Source organism: Xyrauchen texanus, chromosome 27, assembly GCF_025860055.1.
Source record: "Xyrauchen texanus isolate HMW12.3.18 chromosome 27, RBS_HiC_50CHRs, whole genome shotgun sequence".
In the NCBI taxonomy this organism is placed as follows: domain Eukaryota; kingdom Metazoa; phylum Chordata; class Actinopteri; order Cypriniformes; family Catostomidae; genus Xyrauchen; species Xyrauchen texanus.
The window spans coordinates 16579485-16602085 of record NC_068302.1 but is presented as its reverse complement, the minus strand read 5'-3'; the positions used below and the strand labels follow the sequence as shown (position 1 = coordinate 16602085).

The 22601-nt window shown below is 37.2% G+C and overlaps 1 protein-coding gene across 2 annotated transcripts in view; it reads left to right on the top strand.

Moving 5' to 3' along the window:
* The first annotated feature begins 3787 nt into the window (after positions 1–3787).
* ncor2 (nuclear receptor corepressor 2) overlaps positions 3788–22601 on the top strand; it is a 179888-nt gene continuing 161074 nt past the window's right edge. For both annotated transcript variants that reach the window (XM_052093921.1, XM_052093920.1), the window contains exon 1: positions 3788–4114. The gene's annotated coding sequence lies outside the window, so the exon portion shown is untranslated. The remainder of the gene's footprint in view (positions 4115–22601) is intronic.

Here is a 22601-nt window from a genome sequence, read left to right as displayed (position 1 = left end):
ACTTTAAAGCAGTAACACATGTTATGTGTATAGGCATAGGTATATATGCTTACAATAAAAACCACTGAGTACCCAATGGATTGGATTTTTCATGCTTGAATAAAGAAGCTGACCACACAAACAACATGCCTTTAGCAGGTCATGTCATTTACACAGAGGTATGGAACCGATACTCTGTTGATATATAAGGCTCCTCTAGAAGAATGTGTATATAAGAGGTTGATTAATTCTGGAACATCACGGATGCGTGGCTGTCAGTGCCTGGCTGTGGGTGACTGAGCCACAGAGAAAATTATTCAGATCATTAAAGAAGCTACAGGTGAGGCCACAGTGTGATCTCCTTGACACAATTTTTCAGTGTTAAAACACTGTATCCACAGCTTGTGTCTCCACAGGCTTCAAATAGCCCAGATGTGGAGTGCCTGGAGAGACACAGCACAGGGGATTCACCACATTAGTGTTTGTAAGAGCCATTTGTTAATTGTGTGTGTGTGTGTGTGTGTGTGTGTGTGTGTGAGATCTAGTAATATCACTGTAATAAAATTTCAGTTGGATAAGAGAAACGCTGAATGTTTGTGAGGCCATGTTAAACAATGTTTGGTCATTATATAAACTCATGTTTGAGGTCTAAATAAATAAAAGTCTCAAATACATAGTTTTGCTAATTCAGAATTCCTTTGTTTACAATCTTTATTGCACCATATCTGCAAAAGTTCAACATACAGAAAGCCCATCCATCCATCCATCCATACAGAAAATAACATACACTGGGGTTGAAGTCATTAAAACTAAATTATTAATCTCTCCATAGATTTCATTTGAGCAAACTATAGTTTTGGCAAGTCGTTTAAGACATCTACTTTATGCAACACAATAATTTTTCCAACAATTGTTTACAGACAGATTGTTTCATTTTAATTGACTATATCAAAATTCCAGTGGGTCAGAAGTTTACATACAGTATACTAAGTTTACTGTTCCTTTAAGCAGCTTGGAAAATTAGAGAAAACGATTTCACATATTTAGGCAATTAGCTTCTGCCAATTTCCTAATGCCTGAAGGTACCATGTTCATCTTTGCAAACAATAGTACGCAAGGATAAACACGCAGCCATCATACCGCTCAGGATGGAGACACATTCTGTCTCCTAGAGATGAACGTTGTTTGGTGTAAAAAAGTGCAAATCAGTCCTAGAACAACAGCAAAGGACCTTGTGAAGATGCTGGAGGAAACGGGTAGACAAGGATCTATATCCACAGTAAAATGAGTCCTATATCGACATTACCTGAAAGGCTGCTCATCAAGGAAAAATCCACTGCTCCAAAACTGCAATAAAAAAAGCCAAATTACAGTTTGCAAGTGCACATGGGGACAAAGATCTTACTTTTTGAAGAAATTTCCTCTGGACTGACAAAAATGTATCTGTTTGGCCATAATGACATCATTATGTTTGGAGGAAAACGTGTGAGGCTTGCAAGCTGAAGAACACCATCCCAACCGTGAAGTATAAGGGTGGCAGCATCATGTTTTGGGGGTGTGTTGCTGCAGGAGGGACTGGTGCACTTCACAAAATAGATGGCATCATGAGGAAGGAAAATTATATGTATATATTGAAGCAAAATCTCAAGATATCAGCCAGGAATTTAAAGCTCAGTCGCAAATGGGTCTTCCAAATGGACAATGACCCCAAGCATACCTCCAAAGTTGTGGCAAAATGGTTTAAGGACAACAAAGTCAAGGTATTGGAGGGTCCATCACAAAGCTCTGACCTCAAACTGATAGAAAATTTGTGGGCAGAACTGAGAAATGGGGATGGGCGTTACCACTTATTTTCTTTTCAATTCTTTCAAGAGAGGAAAACAATGGGTTCAAAAACATGGTTACTACAATATTACTTTAGTAAAACCATTGTTAACAATTTTTTTAATTAACAACAATTACACACAATTATACAAAATAAGAAATGTCTTGAAGTTTCTTCATGGCTTATATTTGTTGTTCTGGTGGCCACACGTATCATCACTTATTTCTGGTGGGCATACACAAAATCCTAAAACAAATAGGAGGGCATATGACGTATGCCTGCATATGCCCTACACGACCAAAAGCTGTTTCTCTGATTTTCTATCATTACCTCTACAAGGCACTGATGAGTGGAAGAAGAAACAGTTCCCATCCTGCACAAGTATTTGCTAATATAGCCTAATAATTTTTATTTCACTTTGAAGTTTATGATTTTTGTTCATTGTAATCAAATATTAATGTACCTAGTTAAAAAATAAATAATTTATTTAGAATCAATATTTTTGTGTGAGGATTGCTATTTTTGATACAACATCAGTATCGGAAGTATCGATACTTTAGGATCAATCCGCACATACTTATGAGCAAGAAGGCCTACAAACCTGACTTAGTTACACCAGTTCTGTCTGGAGGAATGGGCCAAAATTCCAGCAACATATTGTGAGAAGCTTGTGGAAGGCTACCCAAAATGTTTGACCCAAGTTAAACACTTTAAAAGCAATGATACCAAACACTGACAAACTTGTAAACTTCTGACACACATGGAATGTGATGAAAGAAATAAAAGCTGAAATAATAATTCTCTCTACTATTATTGACAGTTCACATTCTTAAAATAAAGTAGTGATCCTAACTGACCTAAGACAGGTGCTGTTTTCTAAGTTTAAGGGGGCTTTCACACTTGGTTCGATTGCCTGTTCCGAACCCGAGTTCGATTGCTCCCCCCTGCCCCCGATGGACTGTGTTCACATTATATATTTGTATCCGAACCGCGGTACGCTTGCGTCATCAAGCTGCAGCTGGTGCGTAATCGTGTTGCTTGATAACCGCGAAATGAAAAGGGGTCAAAATTTAATGAATAGACTTGCTTGGTTCACATTTGTTCTTCTTTTTTTTAACCTTTGGTTTTGTTTTCAACATCAAGATACAGAAACACACTTGCGTCTGTCTGCCGCAAAAACACTGAAATCGTTCAAAAGACAGCGGGCTGTCCGCCGAAGACAATTTTTGCGAAGGCAAGCAGAAATCATCTCTCTGCTTGCAGTACGTGTGCGTCAATCCCGCTTTTCGTCAAGGTAAGTGTATACACACACACACACGCACGAAAGTAAACCCTTTCCGCTCATTTTGAAAGTGACGCGTGTGAGACTGACGACCACATTATACGTCATCAATAGCGGTTCACTTCCGCGGTTTGGTTCGATTGCGTTCATATCAGCAGCGAACCGTACTGGAGTTCACATGAACCGTACCCCAGACCACCTTTTTAAGAGTACGGTTCGCGGGTGCGCACCCGAGTTCGGAAGACAGCGTTCACATCATCCAAACGAACCGAACTCTGACGTCATTCGAACCGGGGTGCGCACCAAAAGTGCTAGTGTGAAAGCCCCCTAAATGTAATTGGCTAAGGTGTATGTAAAGTCTTGACTTGAACTGTACACAGTTGCTACTTGCTGCCTCTAACACTTCTACTTTTACTCCATTTTGCTCTATTTATAAAATTGTATTACATTTGTACACATATGTTGGTGCCCTCTAAAATTGAAAATTGTATTCATATGAAAAACAAGCAATAAATCACTATATTGTTTTGATCATGTGATTAAGTATAACTTTATATTATTTTGACATCTTGTAATCAGATATGTGATTTATGTACAGTAGCATCGGGAGCTATTTACAAATAGTGCACTGGTCCTTTAAGAGAAATTGCATTTGACGTCCAGCGGTCTCTTGCTTAGCCAGCAGCAGCAGTCAGTCACACACGAGCTCAAGTTATCTCGACAATCTTACAGTCGCTTGGTGTATTTTCATCCACCTTTGCTAGAAAAAGAAATATACAGAATGGGCACGAATTGCTCTTCTCGAATAACAGCCGGTTGGAGATGAGAGGTAGTAAACGCGAATAAAACAGACAAGGAGCGCGAGAAGGCCGAACCTCACGCGACAGGCGCGCGGCGCTGAAGTGGAATCCGGACTGAAAACACAGCCATAGCTAACCTTAAATGAGGATTAGTAATTTCTTCATTTCTCACTCCTCAGAAACTACAAAGACGTCCGGTAGCGACAGACCTTAACCTTCCGCGTAAAGGTGAGTTAAACATGACCGTTTGCTTGATCTGTTTCCCGGAGCAGTTGTCGAGGTAACGGGGTCTGTCGGTAGCTAACGGCCGTCGAGTCTGGCCACAGATTCAATGAATGTTGCTCGCACAAGGCGGAAATCATTCTCTCCGTGAAGAAGACTGGCCGGCTAGTTAGCATAGCTAGTAACGTTTGTGAGGTAACATTACATGAAATTTGGTTGTATTATGAGTTTTGAGTTTACGTTTTTAGTTTTGTGCTGAAGAGGCATGTTTAGCGTCTTATATGTTGTTCTGCACAGCACGTTTTCGCCCCTTGAGAGGGTTTCTCTGGTCGGCTGTGGAGCTAGCTGAGTTAGCGCGATTTATGTGGTTGTTATTCTTCTGTGTAACAATACATCAGTTACAGTTTCTCATTTCCACATGGTTTCTCTTTGAAAAAGACGACAAAGAATGTAAAATTGAGGTGAAATTACAATCGACCCAAGACGGGTATAAAAAACAAAACAAATAACTAAACAAAAGCATTATGATTTAATTAAGTGTCTTTTTTGTGTTAACCAAACTCTTTTAGGAGATCAACCGATCTGTAAAGGTGCTTATAATAATTTTAAAATGACTTGTGTTTTGGTTATTGTATTAAATGGTTTGTTATCGCTTGAAGCTGAGAATGAAGTGTTTTTGTCGATGTTAGTCATCATCATAAGTAGTATTAAGGGTGTTTGACAAATTCTTGGTCAACGCCTCAGTATCAATAGAGGGAATTATTACTCGTACTGCAAACTAGTGTTGCTTTAGAACTAGCTTGATTAATATAATGCTTGTACTAATTGTGTTTCAGACATCATTGTGTGGGTAGTCAATTGTTTTTCTAGTGAGACATCAATAGGTAGGTTTGAGAGAGAAGTGTTTTTGACAAGATATTTTGAGCCCATATTTGGAGAATGAGCGTACTGAAATGAGAGCACTTCACATCTGTTTACACAGCGGTTTTGTTCCACCCTCCGCTACTCAAGGTTGCATTGTGTTCATGTATGTGAAGCAGAGACTCTGGTTTCCTTCATTACACTGTAAATATCAATTGCTGTGTTTCGGAAAGTGTTGACAAGTCTTATGTAAACGCCATGGGCAAACTCCATAATTTGTGGACCTTCCCTCCCCCATCACAAACACCTTCAAAGCCTAGTGGTGAGGTTGGGACTACACTCACTCACTTGCCATGTATCGGATGTTGTTATTAAGGGTCAATAAATCATAGTGGATACCAAATGCTTTTCAACAGCTGTTGATTTGCACATGAAAGGCAGTGGAAATGTAAAAATGGAGACCACACAGCTTAAGTCTATTAGTGTAATTGGACATGGATCAGGGAAGGACTACATTTTCTTGGGCAGAATTATTTCCCATTGTACATTTCGAAAAGAACAAAGCCCAGTGTCATGAGTGGAGATGAGATGCCTGAACCCAAAACAGAACTGGCCTCAGACAACCTCTTTGCTCTGCAGGGCTGCCAGGTCTCATGGCCAAGAAAACAACAGATCTGAACTCCAGTTCCACCCCTCTACGTTATGTATTGATGAAAGATATTCTACCTCACTCCATGTATATTAACAAATAAATGAGCTTGTCTTTTAAGTATTGTCACATGAAATGTGGAACCAGATCTCACCACTTTATCTCTGTTTTCAAAATGCTGTGCACAAACTTTAGTACATAGTCCATAGCTTTGTGCAGCTGCAAGCTTTATTATAACACCCAGATCAGATGCTTTGTTTCTCCTCCTATGAACTGCAGAACATGCTCTAATTTAATTCGAGGACCAGATAAGAGGTGTTTTTAGTTTTCAAGGTGCTCTGCCAAACAGAACATCTGAAGAAATTAACCATATACAAAGTACTACTGTTTGAACAACCATGGCTTCTTGGCTCTTCTCATAGCACTGTTACATGCTGTGTTGTCTGTGGGGCCCAGTTAGCTGGGTTGGCCATATTTTAATGGGAAGAGATTTGCTGCTGGACAGACAGTAGAATGTGAAGTCCATTGCATTTGCAATCAGTTTATATGGATCCTGACATAGAGGTCGACTGCTATGTGTTTTGTGCTATTATTCCTTAAAGGTCTTCATCATCATCATTAGCCGTGTCCATGTAAACCGTATTTATATATATTAGGTAATTGTTTGTGTTGATAATTGTATTGAGTTTAGTCTTAATAATCTTAGTATAATGGCATTTCTGACCTGTTTTAAATGCACTAATAATGCCATAGCTACAGTTACATTGCATTTATTTTGCTCTAACTTTCCCATGGACTGTTTTAACACATGGCTACAGAGCAGTAAAGACTGCCTGTTGGTTGTCTGTTAGAAGGTAAAAGTGTTGTGAAATTGAGGACTTGTACAATAAATATTTGTACACGTCTATACTCATTATGCAAGTAAAAGTTTCCTTTTGGTTCATTCCAAGTATTTTGTGTCCAAAGATGAGATGCACACACTTCATTTTAATTTCATGTTTTCTGTTATTTTTACAGAAATTTAATTTTATTGTTATTTACGCTGCGCTCATTCAACAGTAGACTTTTGCTGCCAGATCTCTTAAAGAGACAGTACCATTTTAGCGCTTATTATACATATAAATATTTAAAGGGGCAATCATACATTATGACTTATTTTAACTTCAACAAACACTGTAAATATGAAGAATTTGACAAATTGGCTCTTGCAGCATGTATGCAGGGGTTTCTGTACGGTACTTTTGATATAGTAGCATTTTTATAATACAGTTATTAAATATGTGGAATTCTATTCATTATCAGGTTCGAACATTTTGTATTTTTTGCTAAAAATGTGTACGAAATTTTTAAATGTGACAACAGCTTGTATCATTACTATAAATGCAATTTCATGTAACATTTTCATTTGTACAAAAAAAGCTCAAATGTTATTGAAATGATAAAGTTAAATAATAAATAAAATATACAATCTTGCATGCCATATAGTCATATATATCAATACTTTGTATATGTGAAGATGCCCCCTTCTCCGTTTGCTTAATGTCTTTTTCAGTTGCATTACGCTTACAAGTCATCAAATGTCTTGTGAAGAAAAACTAAAATTTACTAGCGATTGGTGATTCTTTATCCAACTTGTTCGTGGAGGGTTGAAATATTTAAATAATTATAAATTTATTACACTTAAAACATTAAAAATTAATTTTTACATATGTGTTTATTTAATGCATACTTTGTACAATTTACAAATATAATTAGGCCTATGTTGAGTTTACATTGATTATGAACAAGCGCTAAATAAAACGGTCTCTTTTAGAGTACCAGCAGTTCAGCAAGTGATTGTTTATGGTTGAATAAGCACATTGTAAATTAACAAGAGAGAAGTTACACAGTGGTTTTTACTTCATCCATGCAATGTGTTATTAGAATTAATGTTTCTTTTTTGATCAACTGTAAATCGACTGTAAATAACAGATATGATATTAAAAGAGACATTATGAAAAAATGAGTGTGTGGATCTCATCTTTGGACACACATCGCAAGGAACTAGTCAAAGCAAACTTTACTCACATAATGTTTATTAACTTGCTTGTACAAATATTTATTATACAAGTTTTCAAATTCAAATCTACAAGCTCTCAAGTTTGCAACATTTGATAAAATAAGGTAAATTTCCTTTAGAGTGCATGCTCATCATGAGACACTACATGCAGTGAAATAATCTCCATGCTAAAGGTCTTCTACGCCACTACACAACGTTATCTCTGGTCAGTGAAATCTGAATATTTACTAGCTAGTGGCTAATAACAGGCATTTTTAGATCCATAGTGTAAAATTTGGTCACATATATGAGTGATTTACTCGCAGTATAGAGGGTTTTTAAATTGTTTTTTGTATTCCTTCACTGTTTTCATGGATCATTTTGCAGGTCTTTTGGGTTGGTGAATAGCACTGTTGGAAGCCGTGAAACAAGTGTTGTCCTTTCACCCATATTTGTACTCTGTTCTGCTGCCAAAAGGTCACAGCCATCAGCAGCAGTTGTATCACATAAGGCACAGTTAGATAAGGCAGAATTACTGGAGATTCCCCAATGGTGGCGTGGTCCTCATGACGTCACTGTCAGTGCTGCATGTTTAATGTTGACTGTGTTTGTTGTCTCAGTTATAATACCCCATATCTGTTGTAGATAGCTCCATATCTGGAGGGTAGTTTATGCAGAATGCCAGTCATGTATATAGTCCTAAAGCATTTTTACTTTTAACCCTTTGGCAGAGTATTGGAAAGCTCTGAAAATTTGTTAGAGGCTGAAAAACAAGCATGTTTTTTTTGCCAAGTAAGGTATGTTTTTAAACCATTAAACTAAATGGCACATTGATAGCTAGTAGGGCTGATAAGTGAAATGTGTTGTTACTAGATGTTACTGAAATTATCTTAAAATATGAATTCATTCTATCAAAATTAAGCCTGACTGATCCCATTAGCCTAAGGCAGAGTTTTGGACTTTCTCCCATGGCTTATGTCCTTCACTAGTGTTATTAACATGTGCCCTTGGCCAAGTGTTTGATTTCTAAAAAAGGCCAAGGTAAATATGCTGCAAATGCCATTTTAACTATTTGAATAATGGCCAAATGCCGAAGGTTGTGGAGCCCTTGTTTTTGTCTTCGAGGTATGTATGTGTGTGTGTGTTAAAAGGGGGGTGTTCTGAATCAGTGAAATACATTGTAAGAAGGTTAATTTAATTTAAATGTCTGATGGATTGTTATCAACTAAATGCAAAGGCAGATTGGGTCCATTATAAGAGATCATTAATCTTTGTATGGTCCTGTTTCTTAGGGTTAGAGCAAGAGTACCACTTCTGAATGCCCCATTAAAGTTCAGTAACTTCAGTGTCTAGAGGTCCTGACAAGCTGTCAACCACTCCCCGCAGCCCCTCACAGGGATTGGGTTAACAGCCATGACTCACCTCTTCTCTACTCTCCTACATCTCTTTTTTTATCTCTACAATCAGTTCCTCTTTTCTTTGTTTCACAATGGTGACTTGCAACACATAACATCAGCTAAAAATAACACCAAAGTCTTTCAGAGTTTTACTCATGATTATGACCCACTTATGCTAAGATAACCTATGCATGCCAGTTAAGAGAAGAAAATAAAATAAGATCATTCTGCCTTTATGGCAGAACTCCATCCAAGCCCTGCTGTCAGGTTTACTCTAGTTGAATGGATTGTTGCAGCATTTTTATTTCCTGGTAAGTAAAATAGAACTCTCACAACTTCCTTTTACTAACAGCTTTACTTTCTTCTATTGTGATATGCATACTGGTGTCACCAGTAAAGAAAGAAAGGTGGTGAAAATGCTCTTGCATGCTACAACAAATGTGCCTATAAGCAATGTGTAGTTTTCAGAGTTCTGGTAAGTTACCTCATACAGTCTAAATTGGGCCTGTTTTATCTCTTTCGTTCATGATACAAGTTCTGCTTGCGATCTCTGCCTCAGGCTGTTATCTTCATATCTGATGTTAAAGCTAAATAAGCTCTCTAAGGAGGTGAAGTATGTAAAGCAGCTGTAATTAGGGGTAGGTAAAAATAAAAATTTTCCGATGCATCACAGTCTAAATTTGGTCAATTTCTATATCGAATCTTAAATCCCAAGATCTGATTTTTACTCTATGTGCAGCCCTCTACAATGAGAGGAAATCACTTGCATTTGCAATCAAATTTTGCGCTATGCGACTACAATGTATATATTTGGCAACTGTTTGACAAATCTGTACATTTCAGTCACCAGTGGTTGTGTAGTATATTGGTGAAGTATTTAGAAGCGTGATCCTTTCACTAAAAAGAGTAAAAGGTGTTCTGTGTGTGTCCAAAGACAAGATCCATGCAACCAATTTGCCATTGAATAATGCCTCTTTTAATACCCTTTCTGTTCTCTACAGTCATTGTTAATCAAATACAAATTTGTTCCCGAAAGTTCTGATACCCTAGGATCGGCAACAGTAGGCCGACTCGCTGTGACATGCCCAATCTCTCATCAGACTTTTTTGGAACAGCTGAACAACAATTACTTTCACTCATGGCATGAAATTTTGCACTTTGCATGGGAGACCACAGTTCAATCTCCATTCAGACGAGGGAGTCACGTTTGTATAAATATTCAAGGAGGTGGGGGGGGTAGATTCAATAAAATAAAAATTTCTCTTCTTTGGTTTACACCATGTTCAGCTGAAAACAATTCTTTTTACAACTGGCTTCTGGCGACCTCTCCTGGATATAAATGAATGTCACACTTATTTGTATGCTCTGAAACACTTACCGCTTTAGCCTTTGGAGGCAGTGTTTTCAAATTCAGTCAGCGTATACCGATTTCGGCTATAGACAAATCAGCACACAATTACTGAATTTTATGTGAGATCAGGCTGGTCTGTAGAAAAAGTCACTGTCTGTCTACACAACCACATCGAGAGCAGCTGCTACCTCTGATATTTTTAGGAATCTGGACATCTGCCCGAGAGATGGACTAGTAGGACTAATAGCATTTTAGTGCATGTGACACTGAATGTCAAGTTCAGTATGTGTTTAGAAAGTGATTGTGGTGTTGAAAGTGGGATATGACTGTGAGGATGTATGTATTTATGTATTCTTCTGAGCAAACTTCAGAGTGGCATAAAAAAAAAGAAATTGACAGAAGATGTAGTAGATAAGGCTGTGAGTATTGAAGAACAACAGAAAAGGAACAGGTCAACAGTCACGACTGTCTTTCAACACTGATAGTTAAATTGAATGAGCAGTTGGGCTCTGTGGAAAATATTGATTTTTGTAATGCATCTTGTCAGAGGTCTCTGTAGTGCCTGTGTTTTGCGTCTTCTGTTAGGTCTCAATTCAGCAGTTCAGTAGTTATGAATCATTGTGTCAGATTAGTCCATCTATGCAAGGCCTTTTATCTCATACTTAACGGCAACAATTCTCAAAAATAATTTTTAATTTCTGGAATGTTGAAAAGCTAGAAATACTCGTCAAACAAAGCACCTGAATATATTGAATGCATTTGCAAACATGTTTACACTTTTAGAAGGAATAAATCAGTAAATGTCCTTTTCACTTTTGTCCTAATAATGCCCAATTCCTAATGTGCTCCGATTCGTTTTGAGTCAGTCATCCCACGCATCTTATCACGTGGCTTGCAGAGCGTGTAACTGCGGAAACCTAGCGCATGTGAAGGCTCATGCTGTTCACCCCGGCATCCATGCACAACTTACCACGCATCCCAACGGAGAGCGAGAAACTTATAGCGACCACATGGAAGGTAACCCATGTGACTTTGCTGACCCTAGCATCTGGGCCAAAAGTCTGGCTGGAGACACTCACTGGATTCTAACTCACGTTTCCAGGGGTGGTAGTCTGCGTCTTTGCTTGCCGAGCTACCCAGGCACCTCTATATTTGGTATTTTTGGCTGAGAAATGTTTCCAGTTTGGCCAAATAGTTTAGCAGGATGTGATGATACCAGTAACCACTCATTTGAATGTGAGGGAGTCGTTTGAGGCATGTAAATGACCAATCACAGTTCGTTTTGTTGTGACGTGCCATCGTGTTACAATGATAATATACCGGCGCGCAATGCAGTCTAATTGAAACAGTACCACCAACTAAGGAGATGTGCTCAAGCTTGTGATGTATTGTTCCTGCTTTCATTCTCCTCCTGTCTTCTCAACAGTTCCCTATAACTTTTTAACTGTTTTGTCTAATGACAAAAAGGCAAATAGTACTAAAACTTAAATCATTTTCCCTCCAGAAATATGTGGATTGGATTTTTTTCAAAGATTTAATTTACAAACCTTGCGAAATCCAGCGATTTCTTCATGTGAATGTAAATCTTCCTCTGAAACATGCATTATATCAGCTTGGATCACATCAGTGTTCCGCACAAGAGCAACTTTAAAGTCAAAGTGCTTCAAATGCGCTAAATGGCAGCTATTAATGTCATATTAAGGGCTGAAGGACTAATCAAAATAAAGTTTACATTTTTGATATGACTTGTGATTATTGAAATATAAAAATGCTTACAAAATTTTATTAATTTCATTTTCTTCTAGACTATTCAATTAAATTAGATGTAAATGTGTTATTCAATTGAAATGGATACATCTTAGAAATAGGCTAAAATATTTTTTTGAGTGTGCTTGAGTTCATGTCGGTGTGCCAACATGCACTGAGCATGTTATAAATACAGTGCTCTAGATTCACTAATTGCGCATTTGTGTAATCCCAAATATGCTTTGGCGCTAGAAGTTACTATCGAGTATAAAACCAGGTTTTTGTGGATCAAAGAATGAATGAGAGCATTTCACTGCTTCAAAGGCCATTGTCTACTCAATTAGGGATGTTAATGATTAATTGAAAATCGATTAATTGTCATTAATAATTTGATCAATTAAGCTTATTGATCGTTGATAAAATCAATCACAGGACAAATGTGTTCAGTAATCATGACATTGATAAGGCTATCTATAAAGTCACCAGCCACTAGGCGTGCATGTCATGTCTTCTCCGGTTCACGGAAGAATGGTTGATCTCCTTGTTTTATCCCAACCTATTATTATGTCAGTGATTGCCAGGAAAGCACATTCAGCTGACTCCTCACCATCACTGGAGAAGTGGTATGTTATGTACTGTGATTACACAGTGTGTTATTATTTCACTTTAGGAGGCCCCATTATGCTTTTTGGGATTTTACCTTTCCTTTAGTGTGTAATATAGCTCTTTGTGCATGTAAAAGGTCTGCAATGTTACAAAGCACAAAGTCCATGCAAAAGGGAGTTATCCTCTCCCACAGAAAACACTGCTCAAGAACTACATGAACCAGCTGAATTGTAGTCCAGCCATTTCTTCCGTAAAGTATCTACGTCACTATATAACACATTTGCATTATGCCTGTCTAATGGCTATTTGGGCTACCCTCAAACAAAGGTAGTTATAGCCGAGGCAAGGATGAGTTGGGTTAGTGTCGTCGCCATGTTGAGAAGATGCTGTTTTCTTCACTGCAAAAGCAAAACCTCTGTGATTGAACTTCCAAAGGCAGATGAATTGAAGAATCAGTGGGTGCATTTCATTTGAATTATTTATCAGTACAACCACAACCAATGCCGGATTTTCAAGACGGTTACTCTTGACAAATGGTGCAGTTCCCACTTTGTTGGGACAATCTGGTGCTTCAGAATCACAACCTGTATGTATGCTTGATTATTTGTGTATTTACATGCTACCAAGAATTCAAATGCAGAGCTTTGTGTTGTAGCTATGGTGTACACCCAGTATAGGCCTCTGCTAACCTGCTAGCTAATGTCATTGTGTTGAAATAGTTTTGCTAATAAGCTGCGGGCCCACTTGTACCTACAATTGTGTAGAATTATGCAGATTATTTGTCGTTCTTACACTCATTAATATTGATCACGTGTGGAGATGGATTTTTTTTTACAAACTGTAATTTTATGTCTGCAATCCACAGTAGTGCTCGGCTAACTTGCTATGTAATGTTATTGTTTTGTAAGGGTTTATTATTCAGCTGTGGGCCAGCTTTGACCTTATATAATTACAAGCTATAATTTTACAGCCGCTATCCACCCTAGTCCACGGCCAACTTGCTCACTAACTGTGAGTAAGCCTCTGTTCTCTTTTCATATCTCAGGTGAAAAAGGTTCTGCTACACCCATTTCACACTACGTGTCTTTTACTTGAAGCTTTGTCCCGTTCACAATAATCAACATTGAACTTGTAAGAAAGTTACAAAATTAAAACTTACCACTGTGAAACGTCCTGCTCAAATTCGGGTCGATCAGCTTTTTCTTCCAAACTTTCATTATCGGACTCAGATTGTTACGGCAAAAACAGACGCCACTGTTACTGTTGTTACAATAGTGTTTACAGCTGCTCAGGAAGCCTGAAACTTGGTTATGGTAACGTTACATTTCCGACACATGCTCTATGCAGTTGACCAATCAACAGACTAGGCCAGCTGACCAATCAGAGCTTACTGGTCTTTTCGGAAATGGGAGCTTTAAAGAGACGGGAGGTAAATCAGAATAAGCCTTTATTTTTGTCACACATTGTACATTTACAGTGAAATAATTTTTTTCGCACAGGGTCAAGGGCCATGCTCAAGGGCCCAACAGTGGCATCTTGGCGGTGCTGGGGCTTGAACCCCCCACCTTTTGGTCAGTAATCCAGAGCCTTAACTGCTGAGCCACCACTGCCTTTTGAACATTTACTTTTTTGAACATTAAATCATGTAAACCTATTCTAGTAGACCGCCAAAATAAAATCATGATCCGGTAAATTATCTTTAATTTCCATGTAAAAAAATTAATCCAAAGTTCTGAAATATTCCACGATCCACAATGTGACATTTTCATAAATTCAAACCTGTATACAAGTTACTTATCTTCAGTTATATTTAACAGTAATTCATTAACAGGAATTAAACAATTCACTAATTTTTACTAAACAGCCTAAATGTATTAAAATACATTGAACTTTTAATATTTTAAGAGGAAAATGCCAATACTTGCATTTCTTAAGTTTATTCATTTATATTATATATAAACAGTAGGCAACAAGCACATTATTTTGAGTCCCTCATGTATGTTTTGCTATATTAATGATTAGCCTAATCAAATTGATTGTTAATTTCCACAATGATCGATTATAAACCTTTTGAAAATTGACATCCCTAGTTGCAATTTAATCTGGTTTCTTCATTTCCTTACATTTTTCCTCCTGCTTTCTCTGCAGCAGTAGTGATTATTGAAGCAGTTGTCTGAATAGGGTACAGGTGATGACTTTCTCTTCCTTGCTTTGCCTCAGGGTTTTGTACTCACTGGCCCATTATGAAATGGGCAACTGCTTATGAAACAGGATGTGAGGGGCAGACAGATTTCGAGTGGCAGAGCATTACAGTAGTTACAGCATCTGTATGGTGTGTCTGTAGGGATTAGTGAAATTGGCATTTGTGCGTGACGATGGAATTAATTCAGGTTACACCTTTCTGCTATAAGACACCTCACAAGGAAGATTTTTTTTATTCACTATGGTGCATTTTAATACCAGGTGTAAACGGGGTCTCTGTAACTTTATATATCTATTATACTGATGCATTGTTTTCTTTACAGCTGGCTGCTGCATTTCTTTTGGGATTTATATAGAGTATGTCTTTACTATCATCCCTTACAAGCACCATATGCTTGTTCTTAAGAACTAATACATTATCAATCCTAATGTCATTCAGCAAGCATTGTTTCTACGGCATTGTCTACTGATGATTTGTACTAGGACACTAGAAGGCCATTAAAATGCTAAATTAGCAGTTTCTAATGCATTTGTAACCAATGCAACTTTGTTCATGTGGCATGTTTCATATAGTAGTTGGTCCAATGATGAGTTTGCAGTGTGTAGAATGGACTGAATGAGTATCTGTGTGTGGGTACTTAAGTTTCTGGCTGCATGATAGAGTAGTGACTCATGTGGACAAGTGGCCAAGACTGGACTGGAAGAGGAGCTGTGCTTTCTATCACTAGGCCTATCTGTTTATCTAAAATCAGCAGAAGCAATCAATAGCAATTCCTCTGCACAGCAGTCTACAAAGAGAGATGGGATAGGAAGGGCTTTGTGGAATATCATATGGCTCAGAAGTGTCTGTGTTAGATTGAAGAGTGCTGACATCCATCTACAGAGCATTGTTGTTGATGTCAAGCATTGATGATGTCATAGAAACAGAATTCTGGAGGCCTGTTTGTGTGCACCTATATAAACAGCACAAGAGGAAATGACGCTACCACTGAGCTCTTTCTCTCTTTCTGTTTCAGTGGCATACCCAAATCAAAGAATTATAACTAAAAAACAAAACAGAGTCAAGTGTTTGGTGTCTTTTTAAAGAAAACTTTAAAAAAAAAAATTTTTAAGATTTTTTCCTTTTGATTTTACATTATATAAAGTATATCTGGGTGTAAATAAGGTACCTCTGAAAAAGTGCTTTTGGTTGGCTCCCAATTATGTCAACTGTGACAGAGTGTACAAAATTGTCTCCAAGTGTCCAAAAGCCTCTCCAAACAAATAAAACATAATTGTTAGGGCTACCTCCAGATAGTAAACTTAACCGTTAGTCTATGAGAAGAGTCTTGGTCGACCAAGTTTTGATTGGTTGAAATAAAATAAAAAAACAGCAGGAAACCGACGAACGTATTACCGCTGGTTGGAGGCTAAGTGGTAGTTATATAACTATATAACAGTGTTTAAATGGTATATTTTACATTGCAGTACATCATTTATATTATTAAATTATAAACTTAATATATTAACCTTCTGAAACTGAAGAAATCCAGCTTTTCACTTTATAATGCATTGTTAATCACTGTAGTAATTACAGAAGGGCACATGATGACAAAGTTCATCAATAGTGGGCCTTCCAGGAGCAGTGCTCAGTAGGACTGCTAGATTATGGCAAAAATCATAATCACGATTATTTAACATTATTACTCATTGAATTTGAAAACATCATGCATTTATTGAACTTTAAAAAATATTGTGTTTTTAACAGTGGATTTCCTTGAACTTGAAATGTAAACTGCACTGATAGGGGAGGAGGCTATTGTCATATGATCATTGTTTGATGTTATGTATGGTAGTCAAATAAAGAAAAGTCTCCATCGCCACCATTTACAAAAGAGGTGCTCAAACGTCTATGGAATGGGATTTACTTTTTCATAATGTTATTGCAGCAAGATCTACCATGTAAAATAAAGTCTATACATTATCACAATACCTAAATGTCAGTAGTCGGCAGTGAAATTTGACGTTTCTCAATACCAGCTTCAAATAATAACAATAATATGATAATTATGGAAGAATGGTTTCAGGTTCTTAAGTAATTATTCAAGACTAGTAAACAGTCAGTAATAAATTAAAAATTAAAAAATGCAGTGCTTTTTAAACTGCATTAAAAGTTTTTAAGGGCAGTAGGCTATTCAAGTAAACATTCAGAATGAAATGCAACAAAATTACTACTGGTCTTCACTGCATGATTATAATACATAAATACTTTTTAAAGCTACTAAAGTTACCATGTCAAGAGCAGTGAGTGTTTTCTCATTATGTTATGATTGTTTGATTATTATAATGACACATAATTATTTATATTTTTGACGTATGTGGAGGTCCACAGTTTTTTTTTTCTGAGGTCTTGGCTGATTTCTTTTGATTTTCCCATGATGTCAAGCAAATAGGCACTTAGAAGGTAGGCCTTAAAATACATCCACAGGTACACCTCCAATTAACTTATCCTATCAGAAGCTAATTGCCTAAAGGCTTGACTCATGCACAAAGGGTAGATGTCCTAAAATACTTACCAAAACTATAGTTTGCTAATATGAAATATGTGGAGTTGTTAAAAAATGAGTTTTAATGACTTCAATTAGGGCTGCACAATTAATCGAAATGTAATCGAAACCAAGATATGACCTTTTATTATTATTAAATTGCAAAGGCTGCGATTTAATTCAATAAATAGTATGCTCCCTTCAAAGTTTATTTGCGCTGCTCAGTCCAGTCTATATTAAGTTACAGTGTTTTCGGAGCAGTTCTGTGCTCCACAAATCTCTCTCATGCTTTGAGTAACAGAAGTGCTCTCAGTTCGGTTCTGTTTGCTTACGTGCGCTAAACGCTTTATTTACACTAAACTGGCACATCCTGAGTTAAGCGTTTTTTATTATTATCTGTGGTAGCTAGGGCTGGGATAAACGATTATTTTTTAAACGATTAATCTAGCGATTATTTTTTCGATGCATCGATTAATCTAAAGATTCATTTTTTCCAGTCCGATTAGATTTCGATTATCTCCCCATTAATTGACTAATAGCAATTTATACATGTTGATTTACATATCTGCATGAAAAAAACATGAATTCCTTAACATTGTAATATATGATTATTGCTCTTAAAATTCCAAAATAAAAGACTATACAAGTGCAAAGTAATGCATTTTTAGTCAGAGGTAGCATTCAATAAAACCTTGAAGCTTTGAAAACACATAGGCCTAGCTTACTGAAAAAAAGTGCATCTTATAATTCTTCTTTCAGATTAAAATAACAACAACTTGATGTCTAGCATTCAATAAAAAAATTAAAAGGTCACCCAAAATACTTGTTTAGAGCAATTGAAAGAATACAGTAACCAATGTAAACTTGAGGGCTTTAAGCTAATATAGAGTGCTTTTCCAACAAAAAATAAATAAAAATTAACAGCGACAGTGGGAGCCAGCAGCCTGTCATGGCGCCCTTCCTGAACCAACAGAATTGAACATTTATGTTGAAAACACATAGTCCTAGCTTACTGAAAAAAGTGCATCTTTTAATTCTTCAAACACATAAAAATAACAACAACATAGTAATACACTCTGCCACTCACCTTTTTCATAAACTCAAAATTCAAAAATAAAATTCAAGTAAAAGTGTACAAGAGCAAAATAATGCATTCTGATGTCTAGCATTAAATAAAAAAATAAAAAGGTCACCCAGCCACCCTTTCTTAGAGCTATTGAAAGAATACAGTAACTATTGTAAACTTGGGGGCTTTAAGCTAATACAGAAAGTGCTTTTCCAACAAAAAATAAATTCAGAATTCAACATTCATTTATGTTGAACATAGGCCTAGCTTACTGAAAAAAAGCATCTTCATTCACATGCAAATATCAACTTACACTCTGACACTTTCCTTTCACCTTAAGAGTACTGTGTGTGTGTGTGTGTGTGTGTGTGTGTGTGTGTGTGTGTGTGTGTGTGTGTGTGTGTGTGTGTGTGTTGGGTGGCGCCTCTTCAGGTGCTGGTGCATTGCCGTGGTGCTAGAATGGAAGGCCATCTCCATTTTGCAAAGACGACATATCACGGAATTGTTTCCTTTTAAATTAAAGAATTCCCAAACTTTAGAGGAACGAGTGCGTGCCGCCTTGCACTTCTGATAGTCTGAGGAGCCACTCGTGTTGCTACTACTCTCCGGCGCCGCCATCTTTGTTTTGGGTCTGACGAATCGGCGCGCATATTTTGAGTCCCAGCCCTAGTGGTAGCAGCATCTCAGTCTCCGCAAGGCACAATAATAATGCAGAATACAAGATGCGGTATTATTCAAACATCTTTATTAAATGATTGCTGAGCAAACAGCATTAACAGTAACACCTGTAGAGTCCAGAAACATGCGCTCTTCATTCTCCTGTCATTTGTTTACCTCACGAGAGAGTGTCGCCCTTATTACACTCCCTGCGGAAACAAGTGAATGCGGAACTAATATTACCAACATCCAACAAAATGAAAAGCAAGGAACTTCAACATACATATAATAAATCTATATCAAGTATTTAGTTACTATAATATAATGCATTGCTAAATTAGATATAATAAAATAATGAATAAAAATAATTAAATGAAATTGTGACAAACTAACCAAAATGTTCACATTAAATTTAATTACACCAATGTGTTATCAGTTCAACTTCAGTTTGACATTAAGCCTCATTCTTTAGGACTATCTTATATACAGTAAAGAATAGTTTGTATAAGCCTACTAGTTTTTAAGGCCTAGAATAAAGAGTGACATATATATTTAAAAATTATATTTTGTTATCAACCAACCAACATTATTTTTGACTACAAAAACTAGGCAACAACTATGGTTTTACCAAAAGGGAAATTGAGTTAACAGTGACATTGAGCTGGAAGCTTACATATAACCAGTTTTGACAGCTGCTGATAAAAAGTTAAATGATCAGCATCGATTGATGAGATGAAGATTGGAGATCGGTGACAGATGTTAAAATCCTGATTGGAGCATCCCTAATATTCAAGTTAACTGTGTTTCAAAAACTAATGTTGATGATTAGTGGGCTGAGATCCAAATCACAAAATGGACAAAAACAGGTACACGGTGGATGGTAACATTTTGATATGAAGAAGACTTTGTTTCACTGTTTATATATTTATTTGTTTGTGGTTGAACTGAAAAATGTCTCAATTTGGTTCTTTTTAAGAAGGCTCAAATGTGAAAACCCCAGTAGCCTTTTTGCAGTTGAACATGTGGAAAATATTACCATAATCACAGTTCAAATCGCAATATCTTTCGAAATAATCGCAATATGACTTTTGTCCAAATTGTGCAACCCTAACTTCAACCTAAGTTTATGTAAACTTCTGACTTCAACTGTAACTGACATCAAAAATAAGATGAAACATAACCATTCCTATAAAATATAATGAAATGTAATTGGTCACAGGGAATTATGGGTACTCCTGATTACTGCTTTTTACCGTAATTTTAACAATAATTTACCATAAAAAGTACATATGCTCTCTTGTTAAATATAATATACATTTTAACCGTTAATTATAAATGTCATTTTTACAACATTTTAACATAAAAACTATTTTATATTAAAAAAAATTAATATATATTTGACATTAATTACTTGTTAACCAATTAAAAAAAATAATCTGTTGCATTTTTAGTCTTTTACCATTAAAATTACAGAATTCTTTTTACAGTGCACCTGTTCAGTGTTGGTCAAGACTGTAGTTATTAATATTTTGAAAATATTTTTTTTTTCCACCATCGGGCCCATCCAAGCTTAAAAAGTTTAACTATAATTTTCACACTCTCTCTTCTCCCCCATCATATGACTTTGAGCTGAACACAGTCTGATAGCTTTTAAATCAAACACCAGGGTTTTTCCTGGCTCAAAATGAGGCAGAGGTGGGACCATACTGATCAAAAAAGTGACGTTAAAAAACACGTAAACGTTGGCTTTGTATTAATACGCTACTATTGATCTGGCAACTGAATACTAGTGTTAATTGTGTCTGCTGTTTTTTTTTATTTTTATTTAGTCTTAATCTTAATCCTGTGGAAATGTCCTTTTTAGTTTTTATCATTTTTACAGTGAGGAAAAAAGTATTTGATCCCCTGTTGATTTTGTACGTTTTCCCACTGACAAACAAATGATCAGTCTATAATTTTAATGGTAGGTTAATTTGAACAGTGAGAGACAGAAAAACGCATGTCAAAAATGTTATAAATTGAATTGCATTTTAATGAGGGAAATAAGTATTCAACTCCCTCAAGAGATTTCCCCTCTCCCTCCCGCTTAGAGATTTCTGGCTCCCAGGTGTCTTTTATACAGGTAACGAGCTGAGATTAGGAGCATGCTCTTGAAGGGAGTGCTCCTAATCTTAGTTTGTTACCTGCATAAAAGACACCTGTTCACAGAAGCAATCAATTAATCGGATTCCAAACTCTCCACCATGGCCAAGACCAAAGAGCTGTCCTAGGATGTCAGGGACAAGATTGTAGATCTACACAAGGCCGGAATGGGCTACAAGACCATCACCAAGCAGCTTGGTGAGAAGGTGACAAAAGTTGGTGCGATTATTCGTAAATGGAAGAAACACAAAAGAACTGTCAATCTCCCTCGGTCTGGGGCTCCATGCAAGATCTCACCACGTGGAGTTGCAATGATCATGAGAACGGTGAGGAATCAGCCCAGAACTACACGTGAGGATCTTGTCAATGATCTCAAGGCAGCTGGGACCATAGTCACCTAGAAAACAATTGGTGTAACACTACGCCATGAAGGACTGAAATCCTGCAGCGCCCGCAAGGTCCCCCTGCTCAAGAAAGCACATGTACAGGCCCGTCTGAAGTTTGCCAATGAACATCTGAATGATTCAGAGGAGATATGGGTGAAAGTGTTGTGGTCAGATGAGACCAAAATCGAGCTCTTTGGCATCAACTCAACTTGCCGTGTTTGGAGGAGGAGGAATGCTGCCTATGACCCCAAGAACACCAGCCCCACCGTCAAACATGGAGGTGGAAACATTATGCTTTGGGGGTGTTTTTCTGCTAAGGGAACAGGACAACTTCACCGCATCAAAGGGACATGTACTGTCAAATCTTGGGTGAGAACCTCCTTCCCTCAGCCAGGGCTTTGAAAATGGGTCGTGGATGGGTATTCCAGCATGACAATGACCCAAAACACACGGCCAAGGCAACAAAGGAGTGGCTCAAGAAGAAGCACATTAAGGTCCTGGAGTGGCCTAGCCAGTCTCCAGACCTTAATCCCAAAGAAAATCTGTGGAGGGAGCTGAAGGTTCAAGTTGCCAAACATCAGCCTCGAAACCTTAAAGCCCATGGTGCAGGTTAAACACCACTGTCGATTAATGGGTAGATAAAGCAGTCAAGATATGTATATAAAGTTAGAAATGTCTCCAAAATGGTGTTAAAGTCCAGTTTTTGTAGTTTTTGGTTAGAAACGGTTATTTTTTACGCGATTCGGCGATGACGTCACATGAGGTAGACGCGGTGGAATGTAGCCTCAGCCGTTCTCAGCTACTTGAACTAATTCTAGCAGACTAGCACTGACTACTATGGCGTCTAACTGGGATGAGGAAGAACAA